Below are 6,164 nucleotides of genomic sequence, written 5' to 3'. Positions count from 1 at the left end.
GTGCTGCTCAAGAGGGGATCAGAGGCACCTACCTACTGGGGACTGAAGAATGGACACCGGTTGGTTGGAGCATGTCGTCCAGTACACCAAAAGGCTGAAGGTTTGATCCCCAGTCAGGACACAGATCCTTGGTCTGGGTGCCTACAGGAGGCAACCAATCAACTGATCGGATCAATGTTTCTCTCACGTCGATGTTTCTTTCCTCTCTCTCTCTCTCTCAAAAAAAAAAAAAAAAAAAGAAAGAAAGAAAAGATAAAGAATGGACAGCAGCATTTCTTAAGCTGCTTCCATACAGGCAGGCACTTTCACAGTGGAGGGGGGAGGAGAGGTTGAGAATAGGGTACTCTGGGATGAGAAAGACCTGGTTCAAATCTTCACTCCAACCACATGTCAGCTGGGTGACCTTGAGTAAATAACTGAGTTTCTTGACCTGTTTGCTCACTTGTATAATAGCGTCTGGCATTCTGTGCTAGGGTTTAAAGGAAATAATGCTACTGAAACACGCAGCACAGTACTTAGCACACAGTAAATGGTCTCAGGTCTGTTTATACTGTGGCAAATGGAGGTTTTGTGGGACCTGGAGCTTATGATATTTGGAAGACTTTCTTTAGAAAAAGGAATACTAAGTTATGAGTACAAAATTTGACATATGCTCCAGCTCTAACCAGTGATGTTCAAACTGCAGGTCATCTGTTAGAACATCAGTCATGAATCCAATTTAGATAAGACAAATTTTTTGTTTAAGAAATAGAATGGAATAGGAAAGATTCATGAACATAATGTATTGTAAGGGTAAGTATGGGTAATGGTATGGTATGTGTGTTCCAGTGATGAGGTCCAATGGAGTTATTCCTGGGATGATAGTCACAACTGTTCAAGAATACTGCTGTGTATGGGGACACGGCTGCCCTTCAGGATGGGCATTAACACCCCTATTTTCTCTAGACAGAGGATGAGGGTCAAAGAAACAGAGGCTCAGATGAGTTAACCAATTTGCTCAGGACCCTCTCAGGGCTAATGAGGAAAAAGTTGAACAGCCAACACAATCACCCCCCTCACTCTCACCCCATCACACAGCCCAAGACCTTTCAGCTCTTTGGGGTGAGGAGACGGTGGCCAGGCTCCAAGAGTCACTTGCTGGTCACATGCTGGAGGGCTTGCACCTGAATGTGTGTGCATTCAGCCTTCAAAAGACCATCAGGGTATTAGGGTCAGGGTTAGAGATGTTGCTTCTCCCCCAGGCCCACCCTCCCCTGGCACTGAGTTAGGAGAGCTGATCCAGCCAGGAAAGCTGTACTCCCTACTCTGTGCCACTCTCTGTCCTGGAGCCACTTTCCTCATCTCACTGAGTCCTAGGGCTCCAAAGGACGTAGGTGTTATCTGTCTCCAGTTTGCAGAAGAGGAAACCTGAGGTCCTAGGTGATAGGAACTGAGGCATGAGGCTTTGGTTTCATCCAATCTGCTCCATGGACCCACCTTCACCCCAGGGTCCTGCAGGGGAGCCAGAGGAGGATCCTCCAAGAAATCTGGGTAACTAACTACTTGTCCCACCCACCCTCTCCGGCCTTGCCAAGCCAGGCCCACCCTCCTCTCTGCATCCCAGATCCCAGAAGGAAACCCGAAAGGGAGACAATGGTCAGTCCCAGTGGGCTGCCAAGAGGGGGCGGAGCCAGTGGGCCGGAGTGGGATGGGGGAGGAGCAGAGGTCAGAACTCATGCCCGGGGAGGAGGCTCGAGAAGGGCCGAGGCTCCCAAGAGAATGAGCCCATTCAGAGCTGGGAAGGAAGGGGGAAAGACCTTGTCTGGTGTTTGACAAGAGGAGAGTAAGGGGGGCCGGGATGGGTACTGCTGATTCGCTTCTCCCCTCCACTGCCCCTCCAGCAGGGCCTGGCAGGAGAGCCAAGGAAAGAGGATGTCTGAGGGACAAAGGCTGGAGGGAGTGGGTATTGGGGGGAGGAAGGCGGCTGGCGGACCAACATGGTTGCGGGAGGAGCCTGAGGATTGCCAGCAGGGTCCAGTGAGGCCCCCGGGGAGGAAGACAGCTACAAAGGAGAGGGGTGGCTGCAGGACAGAAGGGAGCCAGCCAAGGGGCAGAGGACAGCTGCCTGGGCCCTGCAGAAAAGGTCTTTGGGTGACAGGTGCCTGGCCTGTGGGCAGTGGAGGTGACCACTGGCAGGCACTGCAGAGGCCGGAAGGGGCTCTGACTTAGGGAAGGTGACCTCGAAGGGTCAACAGAGTGGGGTCTGAAACCAGCCGCCTGTGAAATGCCGAACAATCATTGACCAGGCACTGAGACTAGGGGACACAGGAGGCTGTGTGCGTGTGTGTGTGTGTGTGTGTGTGTGTGTCTGTGTGTCTGTGTGTGCGAGCGTTCCGATGCGCGGGTTGGCACCAGAGTCTCCTCCCTCTGCCTACCTCACCAGCCAGCTTGGGTTAGAGGACTGAAAACAAAGAAGGGAGACAGTCCACAGTCCGAGGTTCAGGCCACAAATTGGGGCCTACCCCACAGGGCCTCAAGTCTGGGGCTTGGGTTGCTGGGCAAGTGTCTATATGAAGCAGTTACTTGGAAGGAGTCCTCAGAGAGGAGGCGCCAGTCCTCCCAGGGGCCACAGGAGAGCAATTCGGATGATTTAGATAAGAAAATTTGTATTTCCTAAAGGTGGCCTTTTAAGAATACTTGCAATCTAACTGCTAGTAGGCTGCTCCCGGAGCCCAGGGTTAGCCCCAGTTCCGAGTTTAGCAGAGTTGAACAAAGGAGCATGCCAAACAAGATGAGGCTGGGCATGCTGATCGCCTCCTTCAGGCCCTCCCCACCCCCGAGGCTACTTTGCCAAGACAAAAACCACACTTGTACTCTCAGCCTCACCTGATGTTAATGCATGTACACAAAGTCCATGTGGCTTCCATCCTGGCCTGTGCATACAAGACTGTCAGGGTTTGTGTCCCTATGTCCTGTGCTGTCAGTGTGTTGTTTCTGCTGTCACTTACCATGTGCTGGGGTTCTTTCCTAAAAGTCACTGGACTGTGTGGCCTTATATAAGGCTTCACTTTTGTGGTCTGAAATATGAGAGAGCTAGATTAAATGGTTCCTGGTCACAGTGTTTTATGATTTGGAGTGGGGGGAAGTGACCCCTTGAAAACTTACGCTTACCCCTTACCAGCCCTGTTGAACCATGGCTCTGCCAAATTTGAAATTCCTTGTTTCATAAGTATTGCTTCTTCCTGCCCTATTCAGCCCTTCAGGACACCAAACTCATTCATTCCCTTCTTCTGAAGATACAGACCACCGGGATTGTGAATGAGGACTTGCTTGCCTCTGGCTTTTGGTCTGAGGAAGAGAAGACTAGCATGGGGGTCAGGAGCAAGTTTCCCCATAATGTGCCACGCTGACATGCAGATTATTTTGAGCTGAAAACAGTTAAAGCCCAACAAACTCAGGAAGGGTTTTTGTTGTTGTTTTTTGCTTTTTTTTTTTTTAACCTCCCCCTTAGTTGCCTAAGATTCAGATAGAAAATCTTGCTTCAGGAAGGGAGCCCTAGCATAATCAACTTAGCATATATGAATTAAGTGTGGCAGAAAGGGAGGATTCAAGCAAAAATCTGTTTGCTAGCCCTGACTGGTGCGGCTCAGTGGGTTGGGCATCATCCTGCAAACCAAAAGGTTGCCAGTTTGATTCTGTTCGATTCCAGGTCAGGGCACATCCCTGGGTTACAGGCCAGGTCCCAGGGTTAGGAGTGGGCAAGAGGCAGCCAATCCATGTTTCCCTCCTTCTCTCTAAAATAAATAAATAAAAAATTTAAAAAATCTGTTTGCTAGGTTACCCTCTGTGTCCCATGGTTTCTAGGTGGCCCTTCAAAATTTGGTTACCAAGTGTTTGCTCTTTTTTGTCTATCTATGAATTACCTACCTCCTCTTCCTTAGTCCAAAATGACATATATACCTCATTTTGCCCATTGCCTTTGGAATTTCCATGCTTATGTGAATTCCCCGTAAGCACATATTAAAATTTGGTTTTCTCTTGTTAATCTGCTCTAAGTCTTTTGAATTATTTGACCAGCCAGGAGAACTGAAAGGGTAAGGGGAAAGTTTCCCTAGCCTCAACACTAGTAAGCTTCCAGAAGCATAAAACTAGGGCAATCATGAAGACCTGATCTGGGGGGGACAATTCTAGTTTCAAATGATGTTATTCACTGAACTTACATTGTTGATTCTCTTTTTCCTTGCCCTCTGCAGCCAGTCTTTCTGTAAGATCTATCCATTCCTCTTCCACTACAGCTATACTTTTCCCGCCACCAACACCAGCTAATCTAAGCTGCAATCTGTTGTCCTTGGGTGGAAGAACTAGCCTTTGAACTCCCAGTGCTGCTCTTGTCCCCTTTCAGTACATACACACACACACACACACACACACACACACACACACACACACACACACACCTTCTTCCCTACAATAGCTAAAGTAAATGTTTTAAATAAAAATCAGATCATTTAATTAACTCCAGTACTAAAACACCTCTCAATGGCTTCCCTTTGCTTAAACCTTTCACCCTTCTATTTTTGTTTTTCAAAGATGTTAAGGTGGTTCCTGCCTTAGGGCCTTTGCACGCTTAACCTAGAACAATGGGCCCAAGGTGTTAGCAGAGCAGGTTCCTTCTGGTCAGGCAAGTTTCAGCTCAAATGTTACTTTCTCAAAAAACACTTTCTCTGACCACCCAAGATAGCCTCTCCTTCCCTCCCCATTCCCTTACTCTACCTCACTGTTATCATACATTATCCAATTATATAACTCAACAATTGTTCTTTTAACATTTCTCTTTGTTTTTAATTGATGATACGTACAGATGGTACAACATTTAAAATGTATAAGAATAAAAAGTGTCCCTCACTTCTCCCCAGAGTCAACAACTATTTCTACTTTCTTATGTAACTGTCTAGATATAGTCTCTAAAATAGCAAACATAATATACACTCTTATTTTCCTTCACATTAAGTAACATGTATACACACACACACACACACAATGTTCTACATCTCACTTAAAAAAAAAAAAGATTATTTATTTAGAGGGGGAAGGGGGGAGAAAGAGTGGGAGAGAAACATGGATCGGTTGCCTCCTGCATGCCCCCAGTGGGGGGAACCTGACATGTGGCCCAACTGGGAATCAAACCGACAACCCTTCCATCTGCAGGCCAGTGCTCAGTCCACTGAGCCACACCAGCCAGGGCTCTACATCTCACTTTTCATACTAACCAAGAATATGAAGGTTTTTCCATGTTAGTACATACAAATCTGTCCCATTCTTACTAATTTATGTTCAGCGTTGCATTGTAATTGTATGGATCTTTCTCAATTAATGTAATTCATTCCCTATCAATGTACGTTTGGTTGTTTGCTTTTCTTTTTCTATTGCAAATAACAATGTTGCCATAAATAGCTTTGTACTTACACCATTTTGCACTTGTGTAAGGTACACCTAAAAGAGAAATTGCTGGTTAGAGGGTTCGTGCAAATTGCTATATTAAGGGGTATGTATAATTTATAGTTTGATAGTGCTAAATTATCCTACATAGTGATCATACCAATGTGCTCTCACATTAGCAGTGAAATTATCTTAGTGTTTTGTTTGGTACTTGTTTATGGCCTGTCTACCTTCTCTGATGATGAGAAGGCTTGTGCCTTATTCATCTCTGTCTCCAGAGCCTCACACTTGGCAAACTTCAATAAGTATTTGATGAATAAAGAACCCTCATCATAGACTGTCCCCCAATTTTTGTTCTAAGAATATAGTCAGTTTGCCTATGAGCCTTCAACACACTGAACCATTTGTTCTGTCTTATTCCTCTCTCTATTGAGTGCCATTTCCAATTCATCTTTCTTTTTTCTAGTGCAATGGCTCACACCCAGTAGGGCTCAAGAAGCCTGAGTTGAAGGAATGCATCGATGACTTTGCAGGCTGTGACTCAAACAGGAGACTGAATAAAAGTTAGGAAGCAGATTAAGCTAAGGGGGTGCTCAGTGGAGAAGAGGTGGGTGGTCCTGGACTGAAAAGTCAGGAGAGGGAGAGGCCCCGTAATTGTCTAGAGACAATGTGCTGAGAGGGAAAACCCTCAGGAGATGTTCTAGAGAAACAACATCCCATTTCCCACCAGGACAATGTGAGAGAAA

This window comes from Furipterus horrens, unplaced genomic scaffold (assembly GCF_987537825.1).
Source record: "Furipterus horrens unplaced genomic scaffold, mFurHor1.1.pri manual_scaffold_11, whole genome shotgun sequence".
NCBI lineage: Eukaryota > Metazoa > Chordata > Mammalia > Chiroptera > Furipteridae > Furipterus > Furipterus horrens.
Note: the sequence above shows the minus strand (reverse complement) of the source record.